Source organism: Thalassophryne amazonica, chromosome 11 (assembly GCF_902500255.1).
Source record: "Thalassophryne amazonica chromosome 11, fThaAma1.1, whole genome shotgun sequence".
NCBI classification, from domain to species: domain Eukaryota; kingdom Metazoa; phylum Chordata; class Actinopteri; order Batrachoidiformes; family Batrachoididae; genus Thalassophryne; species Thalassophryne amazonica.
The window spans coordinates 39232778-39248505 of NC_047113.1; the positions used below are offsets into that span (position 1 = coordinate 39232778).

The 15728-nt window shown below is 40.7% G+C and overlaps 1 protein-coding gene across 2 annotated transcripts in view; it reads right to left on the reverse strand.

Annotated features, from left to right (window-relative positions):
* Nucleotides 1-15728, reverse strand: part of nr3c1 (nuclear receptor subfamily 3, group C, member 1 (glucocorticoid receptor)) — a 64533-nt gene that overhangs the window by 14206 nt on the left and 34599 nt on the right. The window lies entirely within an intron of this gene.

Genomic DNA, 15728 nt, shown 5'->3' on the forward strand with positions numbered 1-15728 from the left:
TATAAGAGTCAGGCAGGTTTCTATTAGAGGATGATTCATGACCCCCTTCAGATTTTTCCCCAAAATTTTTAATGGGTAGATATAAGTTAGAAAGGAACAGAAATCAAATTTTGCATCCTTGATAAGGTCCGTTTGTTTTGTTTTTTTTTAGGGGGTCCTGGAAATTTAGGGATAAAATGAGCCAAAATCACAAAATTTAGGTTTTCAAATGTTCATATTTCTGTGTGCCCTGAGTGAGCCAAATTTATTTCCATTAGTGTTAGTCTATCAAGTATGAAAAAACTTGAAAAGTTTGGCGGCTGACTCAGTGCACAGCCCACTCTCAGTGCTGCAAATCACTATTTATTGTAATTGTGCCCTTAGTCAGCCAAGGTCTTTTATGCATTTAATAATAGATTAGGACCTCTTACTTTGATTTCAATGAAAATTTTGTCGGCAGACTTTGGGCGCACAAGTATAGGGAGCGCTTTTTGTCGCCAAAATGCAAAATTACCACTTTTTCGCAATGTGATTTCTCCATGCGCCCTTAGTCAAAAGTGATGAAATATGGCTTATTGTCACTCAGCATCTCTAGTTTCAGTGGTAAAGAGTTTTGTGGCTGGTTTTGGTATTGACCTTTTTGCACTGTTTTTGTTGGACAACTTCACAAAGAGGCCAAATATGGTAAATTGGCTTGTAAAATGCTTTGAGCTTCTGATGCACATGGAATCGTGCAATATAAATGCAGTCTATTTTCCATTTACTCTTCTGTGTTTTGGCCTGATGCTTTAATTCCTTTGGCTATTCCGTGCCAGGTTCTCCCCTATGCTGTGAAAAACTCCTGGTGAGAACCCTGCCTTTGTCACATTAGCTACAAGAAAGAGGTACAGCAATCAGCTGCCATTTATTTTCAATTAGAGTGGTTGTTTCACAGTGGCAAGAAACAAGTGGCAATTTATTCAAATACTGAACGCTTGTACACAGGGATTGCCAAGAGTGAAGACGTGATGACAGAATGACACAGATTGGTTGGTTGCTCAAACAAAATAATCCCAAAATGGTAGAATACGCTCCCAGACAGCTGTATTTCTGTATAAATGTAATATGTGTAGCACTTATTTTCTAATATTTTGTAAAAGCTAGGGAGAAACAAAGTTATATAGTGGCATCTACATTGCAATTGCAAATTTTTTGCTCCCCAATATCTGTATCTTATAGCTCCCAAAAAGCTCCATAGGGGTCGTGCTCCAAATTGAAGAGAAATCCAAGTTGTGAGAAAATGTGACATACTTTATTACCATGTCAGACAGCTTATCAACGGAAGTATCTTTTTTTTTTTTTTTTTTTTTTAAATCAGAGTTCTAATTTTTCCTCTCAACACAGCCTGAGTTTCTACATCATAAATGAAGAAGTGTCTCATTGTGACCTTTTCTTATAAAGAATCACATCCTAAAGTCATCAGCCATCATAAAACTGCATTTTCTTTTGACTGAACCCAAATATGTCCAGATACAGTAAACTATAGACAGGTGTACTTCATAAAAACAGCCACTAGAGGACGCCTGCGATTGTGGCATCTACATATCAAATGTCCACACCCCCTTGCCAGCCCACTGGTCACAGCAACAACAACGCCCACCCAGAGGATCCTGAAAGGTGCAACAGCTGTGGGTCCACGCATCCAGCTGTCTGCCAGAACAATGAAAACAAACAGCTCTGATTTGAGAAGACCTGATCTGAAATGGCACTCCCCTCCATGCACCAGCACGTTAAGAATATATGTGCATGACAACATAGTCTACTGTTAATCTTACAAGTAGTTATTAGCAGTAAAGCAGACCAGGTTGGTGGGCATAGCTGGATGGGAAAACTTGAGCAAAAACATCAAAATATGAAGTCCACCAGTAGACAGAAAAACAAAACCTGCTCTTATTGTTTCTGAGCTTTCATTTCCTGAGTGTGTGTGTGAGTGCACGCTGACTCATATTCTGCAAGTTACACAGAGGAAGACTCCACGAGTGTGTGTTTACAGACAAGTCGATTCCAAGTGAACTCTGGAGCAGATTAATCTGAGAATTCCAGTGCCGCACTCAGTAATAAGAAAACAAATCATCACGTTTATATACTACAGGGCTGTGAAAACTCCGCGGATCCGCGGGATTCCGCGGATTTCATCATGGGGAGAGGGGGGTGGGGTGTTAGTGATGTACTCTTTAATCATGAACATCACTGAGTTTTTACCGTAAAATGCTTATCGCAAAGCGTTCTCTTTTTTTACGAGGTCGTGTAAGTTTTATAAGTCTGCGGACACTGATCTGTGTGTTACAGATACAAATCAGTTTCCTCGGATCCGCGGAGTTTCGCGGAGGAAAAATGCCACTCAAAGCGTAGCTGTTACGACAGTTGACGTAAAGCAGGACTGGCTGGTTGCTGCGGCGACGCTGTGTGGCTCCTGCAAGACGCTGAAGCTACACTTAGCATGTGGATATCCCATTTTTTTTTAGAGCTTTCAAGTTTTTAAAAGAAGATTTGTGCAGCATGTCTGTGTCACGGACCGACGTCACACAGAGAGAAGATGGTGAGAAAGACGGTTTGAAAAAGTCTTATAAGGACAAGAATCCGCGGAATTGTCGCTGGCTTCATCAACACACCTGAAAGATAAACGGGAAAAGTGAACTGCGTTCTCTCAGTAAACAGGGTAAGAACTTTTCTCTCCCTGGAAAATAAACATTCTGCTGTTCAAACAGGATTTTAGACAAGATTATGTGACTTTTTTTTTTTTACTAATCTAGAATTTCTTTCATTGTAAAAAAGACATTGTGGCTTTGAATGGATTTAGGCTGCATGAATTTACACAAGAATTTAAGTGACTTTTTACTGTAAGCATTGTTAATGATATTTTAGCATGATTTTCCAAATATTCTACAAGCTTTAGCTGTGGTTTTTGAAATGCTGCAACAGTCTTTTCAGTCTTCATAAATTTCATGTAGTTTAATTGTTCTGAGTTAATGCATAATTTGGTTTACAATTAAAAGGAAAATCATTCCAGGTCCTACTTCCATGTCATATTCTGTTACTTCAACATCATCATTGACAGGTCAAATAAAAGGTTGAATATAGGATCATTTAAATATCCACTAATTTTGAGATTTGTTCTTCCAGGAGATGCTGAAAAAAGTATCACTGGATAAAAATTTAATTCTGGGGCCCCACAGGGCCCTAGACCCCGGCTCCTGGGGAGCTGTACCCCCCCCCCCCCCCGACCCCTGCAAATTTTCCTCGGATTTCACAACTTTAATTTCACAGCCCTGATACTACTGACTGCCTGATTACTGGATCACATTCTCCAAAAGTAGGGTTTCAACAATTAGTCAACATTATCAACAAAAACAGCAAATACAAATAAATCAATAAATATTTATGTAATCAAGTAGTGGGAGATAATTTAAAGTTACACAATGCTGCGACAGTGCAGAGCAGGAGTGAGCAACAGTGTGCCATAAAGGGCCAAAATGGTGCATGTTCTTGCAGCTCATCATCTCAACAGGTGGTTTTACTGATGAGCTCCTCCACTCAAATTAAAGTCTTGATCATCTGTGAAAGTTCCTGCTAAGCTGAACGGTAGCAAGGGAAACCTGTGCCATCTTGGCCCTTCATGCCATCTCTGGCATGGAGAAGTTAGAAGCTAACGCAAGGAGAAACAATGCAGATATAAAAGCAAAGCTTGGAAATTTTATTTATTTATTTTCAAAGTTACCAAATAAAATACTGCCAAATGCAATATGTGCAAGGCACAGCATACCACAGGAATACAACTTGCTTACTGCAACAAAAAGAAGACACCCTGGCATGGCAGAGATGCTGGTCTGCAGCAAAAGGTAAGTATGCTTCAGACAGATGAAGCCAGCTGAAGTGACGATGGCTAGTATACATACATATACACACACACTATATATATATTAGGGGTGTCACAATAGATGTATTTGTACTGAACCATACGATACACATGCAACGGTTGGGTTCACAGAACTGCATGTGGAATACACAGTACAACTCTGCACAGTATGATTATAGACACATTCTTATTCATTTCCCTAAGTCACTGACATTTCATCTCATTTCCACAGACTGTGTTGTCACTCTAGTTCTGTGCTCTGTGCAGGAGGCATAGCCAGACCTTAAGTGCAAGAGGTGTGAGCACACCCCTGAGTCTGCTGTCTGTTTCTGGGGTGAAAAGAGGAAACAGTAAACCAGGCAGTTAGCGAGTAAACGGATTATTCCAGTCAGAAACTGGAATAATAAGGTAAATTGACCATTTATGGTCAATTTACCTTATTCCTCCCACCCCCAAAACATGAACCTGAAAATGAAAGTGTACGATATGCCAGATGAGATCAGTGCATATTCAAATTTAGACATAAAACGGCATCAACTTATAAATTAACGTAGTATCAACAAAATGCATCTTGCCTGCTTTGTAATTTATAAGTTTCACACATATCCCTGGGTGTGGCGAACCGCTGTGGAGTACCGCTTTGTTCTTGACATGCAGAGTCTAGATAGACGTTATCAATATCTTATAATCAGCTTACTTTGCCTTATTATAATAGTTTAGACCAGTGGTCTTCAAACTGTGAGGCGCAACCCCCCTGGGAGCGACCGAGTTCTTCAGGGGAGCATGAGGGATGATGAACCAGTTCTTTTCGAAAATCATTGAGAAATGATTCGATCCACCGACATTAATAGCCTTTTTGCTTATCGGTCCTTCAGAGTGGCCATTGTTTTTTTTAGGGTGTTTTATTGGGAAAATGATCATTTATTTATGTTGATTAAAGACCCTGCTGCGGGTCTATAATCAACCACTTCTGTAATGGCTCCACTTTGAAGCATGAAACAACGAAGCAGTGCTCCAACCCACTGCTTCGTTGGCTCATTGCTTTGCTGCTTTTCAGAAGCGACAAGTCCATTTCTTAACCCCTCTCAAAGGCACTTAAAAATGTCAATCATGAGTTACTTTTGTGTGGATTAAGGTTACTAACTGGGACTCTTGTCTTGTTGCAGTCAAGAAACAAGAATTGTCCTAAATTCCATTGGCACAGCTCCAAACACTGCGCCGCTCTCTGCCGAGACATATTAGAGTCTGGTCAGAATGAATAACTTCAAAGCGAATCACCATTTAAATCAAATGACACCTCTTTCCAAACATTGTAACACAGACAACAAACAAACCTTTTTTTTCCTCCCAAAATGAGATGTCCTGCGTTCTTTATGAATTACATTGATGTTGACTTGCAGCACAGCCAGCTGTAAGAGCTCAGCTCAGAGGTATGGCGTTAGATTTGTGCCACTAATATCTGAAAGGAAAAGCTTTTGAGAAAAACTACAGATTTTGTTTATTTTTATTTATATCCAGAGATCGAGGATCCAGTGACCAATTTCATATTTATTTACTTTATGACTCAATAAAATGTTATTGACAAAGAAAACCTATAAAGCCTAGTTTTAGTACACAGAAAATTCACAGGCGGTATTGATAAGGGAATCGATAAGGAATCAGATCGATGAGCAGAATCGATAATGGCAATGATAGATAAAATCTTATCAGTACCCATCGCTTATTATTTATGTTAAAATGTGTTAGTTGTGCCAAAGACATTTAAAAACATACAGAGATGTTTAAAAAAATGTTTAAAATATGACAAATGATAAAAATAGAATAGAAAGTTTTTATAAAAACACATTTAAAATGTTTGAAAAGGGTGTAAAATGTGTGAAAGAACAGAAAGTTCTTTAAAAACATGTTTAAAATGTTTACAAAGGCTGTCAAATGTGCAAATGCATAGACAGCTCCTTAAAACACACAAATACTTTGAAAATGTGTTTAAGATGTACAACCCCAATTCCAATGAAGTTGTGACGTTGTGTAAAATGTCAATAAAAACAGAATACAGTGGTCCCTCGCCATAACGTGGTTCACCTTCGCGGCCTTGCAGTTTCGCGGATTTTTTTAGTCCAATTTTGCATGCTTTTTTTTTTTACAGCGCATTGTGTTCTGCATCCTCATCAAGCACGCCGGTCGCGGCACTGCGAAGGGAGAGTATGCGCATTGTGTTCTGCGTGACTGTTTATAAGAATCTTCTCGCCCAGAAGAAAAAAGAGCGCCAACAACTACCCATAACTGTGTTCTTCACTTGGAAAAAGACACCTGCACTGAGGTATGACTCGGTGGAAAAAGGCGCGGCACCAGGATGAAGAGGCGCGATCAGAGGAACTGTGAAATACTGGTCAGTCACCATTAGTAATTTCTTATGTGTCCAACCTTGTAGGTTGATCGTTAAAATTAAATTCGTTAGTTCTAAAAGCCATCATAATTATTTGTAGGAAAACGTTCTATTTTTATTTCTCAAAAAAATATTTGGGCCTGAAAACAGGTTGGTTTTATTTTTCTACTAAGGTTTGAACTTTGAGAGTGTTTACATACGAGAGAAAAGTGAGAAACTGTTAATACCTGTTTGAGAAAAGTGTATAAAGTGTGTAGTGAGGGGTTTTACAGCCTTAAAACGTCGATAATAATTGTAAAAAATAACGCTGACTACTTCGCGGATTTCGCTTATTGCGGGCTATTTTTAGAACGTAACTCCCGCGATAAACGAGGGACCACTGTACAATGATTTGCAAATCCTCTTCAACATACGAGGTCTGTTAGAAAACTATCCGACCTTTTTATTTTTTGCAAAAACTATTTGGATTTGAATCATATGCGCTTGCATCAGCCAAGCTTGAACCTTCGTGCGCATGTGAGTTTTTTCATGCCTGTCGGTTGCGTCATTCGCCTGTGAGCACGCTTTGAGTGAGCAGTGGCCCTCTCCCCTCGTCGGATTTTCATTGCGAGGAAAATGTCTGAATGATTTGGAGTTTTGCTGAATCAAATTTTTCCAGAAACTGTGAGAGACAGCCAGGTGGAAAACATTCGGAAGATTCAGAAGGCTTTCAGGGACGATTCTATGGGGATCACACAGATTAAGGAGTGTTACAACCGGTTTAAAGACGGCGCACAATGGCGGAGGGCGCGCCGCGCTCGGAGCGGCGACCGACAGGCTGAAACGACCAGATCATTTCCAAAGTGAACGCTTTGTTGATCCGGGACGTGTCTGACTACTACAGAAATGGCAGAAGATGTGGACATAGCACTTTTTCGGCACATTCCACTGTTACAGGAGTTTTTGTCATGGAAAGAGGAGCGGAGGAATTCGCCACGGAGCCGCTAATGGCGCGGGACAAAAGCACCTCCGTGTTGGTCTCACAGGACATGTTGTAACATGCCCAGCTCTTGCACCATTCGGAAGATTCAGACAGCTTTCGGTGGCTTTTCAGTTGTGTGATTATCCAAGAAATTGTGGACGAGCTGGACATGCCACAACATTTCCTGTGAGGCTTCATCACGGCGTTGCGTTTTGTTATCCGCGGGCCCATCCCGACGCGCGAATTCCTCCGCACGTCTTTTCATGACAAAAACAGTGGAATGTGCCAAAAAAGTGCTATGTCCACATCTTCTGCCATTTCTGTAGTAGTCAGATGACGTCCCGGATCAACAAAGCGTTCACTTTGGAAATGATCTGGTCGTTTCAGCCTGTCGATCGCCGCTCGGAGCGCGCCGCACCCTCAGCCATTGTGCACCGTCTTTAAACCGGTTGTAACACTCCTTAATCTGTGTGATCCCCATAGAATCGTCCCTGAAAGCCGTCTGAATCTTCCGAATAGTTTCCACCTGGCTGTCTCTCACGGTTTCTGGAAAAATTTGATGCAGCAAAGCTCCAAATCGTTCAGACATTTTCCTCACAATGAAAATCCGACAAGGGGGGTGGACCACTGCTCACTCAAAGCGTGCTCACAGGCGAATGACGCAACTGACAGGCGTGAAAAAACTCACGCATGCGCACAAAGGTTCAAGCTTGGCTGATGCAAGTGCACATGATTCAAATCCATATAGTTTTTGCAAAAAATAAAAAGCTCGGATAGTTTTCTAACAGACCTCGTATATTCAATTGACACACAAAGAGAAGATATGTAATGTTCAAACTGATAAACTTTATTTTTGTGCAAATATTTGCAACACATTTCGAAAATGTTCTATCCATTATATGTACTGTCTATTGTTTCAGTCCAACATCTTTCACAGTAACATACATTTATTGCTAGTTAGCACGCTAATATCGTTATAAGATCTCTTGTAACTTTCTTCAGAGGTATTAGCTGATTAAAAAGAGCTTTTTTTAGATTTAGAAGTCTTTATTTCTCACTAACATTTATAAAATGAGAAAAAAAATCCCAATCATATTAGATTTATATGGAAATACAGCTGTTTTGGAGGGTATTCTGCCATCTTGGATTATTTTGTTCGAGCGAGCAAGCAACCACCTGACATCACACTGCCTTCACTGAGAATCACACTGCATTAAAATAATGGACTTTTTTTCTCTATTCTTGGCCCACCTAGCTGGTAGCATAGCAACCACTTTCCCCCTTGTCGCTGTAAAACATAAACTATGATTAAAAATGAATGGCAGCTTGTTGCTTTTCTTGTGTCACTTGTAGCTCATTTGACTGTAGGGTTAGAGTCTAATGGCCTCTCATGGCCAACTGGCCAAAGGATTATGTTTTTCCAAAGAAAAACTGCACAATCCATCAAGAAACAAATACTCAATCCTGAGCATACCAGTTAATGGCATTGAGATCCTTTCCCTCCCCTAATCATCTTTTTTTTTTTTTTTTTTTTTTTTTTTTTAAAGAAATTCAACATTTTAAAGCTATAAATTAGTAAGAGCCAGCCAATACAAGTATGTTTAAAAGAATTAAATTTTTTCTTCTTGACTGTTGAAACATGCTTAATACTGTTGTAAGGCTACAAGAGCTGAATATTCACTTAAAAGCAGCTGATTAATTACTGCATTAACTGTCTGATTAGTCAATTAACAATCATGATATCAGTCAACTGTCAAATTAGGCAGGTGCATAAATTTTGGAACCGCAATAGAAAAATGCATCAATATTTAATAGATCCTCCTTTTGCAGAAATAATAGCCTCTAAATGCTTCCTATAGCTTCCAATGAGAGTCTGGATTCTGGTTGAAGGTATTTTGTACCAGTCTTCTTTACAAAACATCTCAGGTTTGTTGATTTTGAGCATGGACAGCCCACTTAAAATCACACCACAATATTCAGGTCTGGGGACTGAGATGGCCATTCCAGAATGTCGTACTTGTTGCTTTGCATGAATGGTTTAGTAGATTCTGAACAGTGTTTAGGGTCACTGTCTTGCTGAAAGATCCGGCCCCGGTGCAACTTCAACTTTGTCACTGATTCATGAACATTGTTTTCAAGAATCTGCTGATATTGACTGGAATCCATGTGACCCTCAACTTTAACAAGATTCCCAGTACCTGCACTGGCCACACACCCACACAGCATGACGGAACACCTCCAAATTTTACTGTAGGTAGCAAGTGTTTTTCTTGGAATGCTGTGTTCTTTTTCAGCCATGCATACCGCTCTGTGTTATGTCCAAACAACTCAGTTAGTTTTAGTTTCATCAGTCCACAGCACCTTATTCCACAATGAAGCTGGCTTGTCTAAATGTGCTTTAGCATACCTCAAGAGACTATTTGTGGTGTGTATGCAGAAAAGGCTTCCACTGCATTACAGCATCATACAGCATCTCCTTGTGCAAAGTGTGCTATATAGCTGAACAATGCACAGAGACACTATCTGCAGCAAGATGACGTTGTAGGTCTTTGGAGCAGGTCTATGGGTCGACTATGACTGTTCTCACCATCCTTCACTTGGGCTTATCTGAGATTTTTCTTGGCCTGCCACTTCGGGCCTTAGGAGAGGTGCAAAGAGGGGAAACATTTACAAATGGCCACCTTAAATACCCTTTCTCATGACTGGATTCACCTGTGTAAGGAGGTCAAGGGTCAATGAGCTTACCAAACCAATTTTGTGTTCCAAAAATTAGTGCTAAATGTATTCAAATCAATAAAATGACAAGGGTGCCCAAATTTATGCACCTGCCTAATTTTGTTGAAATGATTATTGCACACTTTCTGTAAATACTGGAAACTTCATTTCACTTCTCAAATATTAGTGTGTTTGTCTGCTATATGATATATTTAACTTAAATTTCTGATCCAGACAATCAATGATTTATAAAGGAAAATCATGAAAATTATCAGGGGTGCCCAAACAGCTGTATCTTGCCAAAAGGTGAACAAGAGAGACTACCACGAGGTATGGTCACCATGAAGAGGGACTGATGGGCAAGGCCATTCACAATATTCATGCCACATTTGAAGGCCAAAAAAAAAAGCACACATTGTAACCAGCAAAGGGTTTTTTCTGATTTAGTGTTTGACCTTCCTGTAACCTTGACCATGGCTCTTGTGTGCTGAAATGTATCTCTATAGGACTGCTATATGTGAACTTAAGAGTCTGCAAATGATTTGCACTTTTCACACCCTTAAAAAAAAAACCATCTAAATTTTTGCAGATTTCATCATGACATCAGCAAATGATGTCATAACGTTTTATATATTCTGGATTCTCTCATCAAGCCCTTGAATTTGGCATATGACACGACATGTTTTACTCAAATATGAAATTTAACCTAATTGTAGGTCATCTTTGACCTCAAGGCAAAACCTCAAGGTCAAAGTCAATCGCTTATCCCAGGTAATGGCTTATGGGCAAGGTATTGGTGATTTTAGTGTTTGACCTTCCTGTGACCTTGACCCTTTTGTGTGCTGAAAGGTATCTCAATAGGACTGCTACATGTGAACTTGCAAGAGTCTGCAATGTAAACTGTGCTCCGGAGTGACCTAAATGTGAAAAATGCAATGATTACAAAAACAAAACAAAACATACATATAGACACACTGACTAACAAATCTTGCAAAACATTGTTTTGGCAAGATAATAATTATTAATTGCAAACCTACTCCAAAGACACATTTCAGAGTATTTGGGGGATTAAAATATGCTGATAATGTCTTATGCTAAACAGAGCTGCTGTTATAGTGTTACAGTCAAACAGATTAGCCTTCCAAGTCTTCCAAATCAAGTCTACTTCAGGGACTCAAACTCAAAAACAGCTTGCTTTATGTCGTGTACACACACACACACACACACACACACACACACACACACACACACACACACACACACACACACACACACACACACATCCGGCATAGAAGGTGAAGTGAATTTACACTTCAGTGTTTTGTTCCAGCTGGGAATTAGGAGAAGATGTCCAAACCCTCCTGGTTCAACAGCAGCACACCTCCATATTTATTGTACTACAAGAAAACACTGCTCTAACAAAGTACTCGAGAAACCTGTAATATATTCACAGCGTTTCACTATATTCCTGTCATATTGGGTAGGTGGGTCGCCAGGCCAATGAGAACCCCCATCAGGCCAGATAATTATTAGGGCCCAAGTAGGACAAAGTCCTACGAGGACCCTATCGTCTCTTAACGTCATGGTGAAATGTCGACAGGAAGTCGGCCATTTTGATTTTAAGTTTAGATTTTGAGGTTATTTTTGCCATTTTTGGCCATTTCCACTACTTACATTGAATGTACTCGTCCTAGGGATTTCAAGTAATCATCTTCAAATTTGGTCAACATCATCATGACCCCATGCTGATCAAAAGTTATCAAAAGAATTTCTGTAGGTCAAAAGGCTTGGTTGCTAGTGTTCGTCAAATATTGCCGAGCGTTTTCGAGCACGACGTTTCACTTCGAACAGCTGTCACGTCCACATATTGCATCGTAGATCCTTCAAACTGGCTGGACATGATGAGGACTCCGCCCTGAACATCCCCATATATTAACTTCCCACCTCACTCATAGCGCCCCCCGGTGGTAACAGGAAATGTCCTATTTATACTTTAATAGGTTCTGATGTCACATAGTTAACTCCATCAACTTCATTCCACTTCTAAAACATGCAGAACAAGTTGGTGAACACACAGGATAATCACCATGAAGCTACGAGTAATGGCGTGTGGGGGCATGCCGAATATCGGTCCTTCACCATGAAATTACGTTCTTCCTTTTGATGGCTTTAATTTTGTCATATCATGAAAATTGAAACACAGGTCAAGCATGACAACCTCATACAGGTGATAGGGACCTCAGCCATGGGTGGGGCAAAATGCCTCTACAGCACCCCCTTGAAACTTTAAAAAAAAAACCTCCCCATAGGGTTTTTTTTGCAGTAGGGAGATGAAAATTGGTACACGTGTGACTGGCATAGACGTACAAAAACGTCTCTTGCACCATTGGTCTACTCCAAACAGGAAGTCTGCCATTTTGAATTTTCTTGTCATTTTGGCAGGGAGGAGGGTTTCCGGTTTGGTGGGAATCGGTGCAGCAGGGGCGGTATTTCATTCAACTACCATACTGTTGTGACGAAAAGGGAGCTGAGCCAAAAGGCAAAGCTCTCGATCTACTGTCAATCTTCGTTCCTACTCTATGGTCATGACGGTTGGGTCATGACCGAAAGAACTAGATCGCGGGTACAAGCGGCTGAAATGGGTTTCCTCAGGAGGGTGGCTGGTGTCTCCCATAATGACAGGGTGAGAAGTTTCTGCATCCGTGGGGAGCTCGGAGTAGAGTCGCTGCTCCTTTGCGTTGAAAGGAGCCAGCTGAGGTGGTTCAGGCATCTGGTAAGGATGCCTCCTGGGTGTCACCCTAGGGAGGAGTTCCAGGCACGTCCATCTGGGAGGAGACCTCGGGGAAGACCCAGGACTAGATGAAGAGATTATATCTCCACAATGGCCTGAGAATGCATCAAGAGCCCCCAGTCAGAGGTGGTCAATGTGGCATGGGAAAGGAAAGTCTGGGGTCCAAAAAGAAGCAAAACAATGTGTTTTGGTGGACTCAGAGGCACAACAATCAAGGTTTCACAGAAGTGTGGTGAGACCAAATATCCGCTTTTTGAAACCATCTGTGCAGCGCTTGGTGTCTACAGGAAGTACTTGCATTCCCTCAGAGTTTACTGTCGGTCAACACCCAGCTACAACACAACAGGCACAGACACCCCGGATCAGGTCTTGTCTCCAGTGAAAACAGGGTTTTGCACCTCTATATGTGATTAAAGTCTGATACCAAAAGTTTATAAGCTTTTGCTAACGCTCACAGCCTGGAGTCCAGTGATAGCAACACATAATCCTCCTTTAAACATAAGCGTCACTCGCAGCAGTTTTCTGCAGAGACATTCATACCACATATTAAGACAGTGGTGTCCAAAGACACCACTGTCAGATTAACTCATCCCCTCTGCTCAAAGTGATGTTAATCAGTGAAATCACCTGCCGGAGTCAGTGGCTGCAAAGAAAACCTGCACCCTCTTGGCCATTTCTGGAATGTCTTTGGACACCACTGTGTTAAGCCTTCACTGCAACTGCTTCAAAGCAATTACACACGCACACACAAAAAAGTGAAAGCAAATAAGCCCAATGTGAGATTCTGTCTGAGTAATTGTGTGCTTAAGATCTGTTAATCTTAGCACCAAGAAGCATCAACACTACACAAACCAGTTCACCGCCTCCAATTTTTACCATCACTATGCAAGTATGAGCAAAGCAGCAGAAGAAGGAAGTACTCCCTCCCACGAGGTAAGAGTTACCAAAATAGAAAATGGGAAACTGGTCTGTGCACTCTGACTCATTCTTGCATGCAGACCTCCACTGCTTTTATCTGGGAGTAGACAAGCTGGCTTGCTCAGCATAACACTGAGCTAGATTCTTCTAAAATACTTTATCTTCTGCTGTGTCTTTTAACAAAAACAGAACTTGTCTTCTTCACATAATCCTGGTCAGAATTACTGGAATCCCTCAATTTTAAGTATAGAAATACACAGAAATAAATGCAAAAGTCTCACTACGCACAGTTTGTACAATAACAGCCACAAAACCGATAACTCCTGCTAAGCTGTCATGGGTATCTTGGTGGCTTCCCTCACTCATCTCCTCCTTCCACAGTCACTGTTTTTGAGAAGTGCCTGCTCCAGACATGCTTAGCATACAGTACAATACTGCTTTTATTTCTTGATGTAATTCAAGTTCAGGACATATTCAGTGACGGAAATGATTATGTATCCATCCTCTGATTTGTCTCAAAAAATGGCTACAACAGTGATTTAGCATAAGATTATCAAAGTGAGCTATTATCTATATCACTCATATTTTACTTTTTTTTTTTTTATTTCACTATATGATGTTCAACACTTCCTTGACTACACTGGTTGGTAAAAAAAGCTATTTGACCCATTTGTTCAGTGCCTAAGTATATCACTATCAGAATACAAAGCACAAATCTGTCCTTCTCTGAACAGGTTTTATAACACTTTTAAAGAAATAATATTTCCAGCTTTTTATTTAAATTTTATTTTATTTACAGAACTAAAAAAAAAACTGAATGTTTGTAGGCTGATGTTGTGGGTTTCAAAGCAGTTACATATACAAAAAAAAGCCACTGACCATTCAGCATTTTTAATGTTCATGATGCTCAAAGCAAGAGAGAGTAAGTCCAATACAGGTCCTGACACCCATCAGACTGGAGGTATGAGGGGGATGAGAGTCTACAACTTTCCCTAGATGAGATGCCAGTAGGCAGGGGCTGGCATGAGATTTGGACTGTATGATAACCGTGGGCAAAAATACAGCAGTTTCACAGTATTATGTATATCTTTAAAATGTCCTTTAACATTATGGCTATTTGCATATGAAGCGCGCATGATTCAGACGCACTAATTGACGCGATGTCTACCGCTACGAGCACTATACCACTGATAACTTTAGAGAAAATATCAAAATGATCATCTCTCTTTTAGACAAGTAGCATCTGCCCCGTGGGAAACATGACTTACTTACTTAGGGAGAAACGTTGCTGGAATGAGGTCCAGAACTCCGGATGCTCAATAGTTGGCCCAGCTTCACCAGCAAAGTGCTTGGAATACATGTATTTGTCCTTCTTGACATGTTTGTGGGAGAAATTTGGTTGACCACAAGCACGACTCGAGTCCACCGCTTGTACTTCTCAGTGGTTTCAAACATGGGATAAAGTTTATGCCTTCCACGTAATCCTTTGCGGGTATCTTGAATCGCTCTGCGTCCAACACAGGCCATAGCTACAGTGCTTTGTTGCCACTGTTTTTGGCTTGAAGGGTTATTCCGCAGAAAATAAAACAAAAAAATCCAACTTGGTCCTTTTAGACGGAGGGAAAAGTTCAGTGCAGGCTTTGCCTCCTTCAGCTATGATGCAGAGGTAGCTAACGTTAGCTGCCTGTTTGTAAACAGACAGAGGTGCGCGCCAGGGGGAAGGGTGGCAGCGGCTGGCTCCGCTCTGCCTGTCATGAATTCACATAACCCGCTCATACTGTAGGGTCGGTGTAACGGAAAATTTTAGTGGTTTTGACACCGTGGCTTTTTCATACCGCGCTATACCATGAAACTGGTTATCGGCCCATGTCTAGATGCCAGTCAGCGCAGGTTACTATCCACTCAAGGCTGATACCCACTGGGTGTAGAGCTAAAGCTATTGATTATTTTTGTAATCCAGTATTCTATCGATTATTCTGGCGATTAATCGAGTAATCGGATAAAAAGTACTTTTGCGTTTTTAAACAACATCAATAGTCCAGGGCTCTCCCTAAGCAATGGCACAATGTCCCTGTGCCAAAGT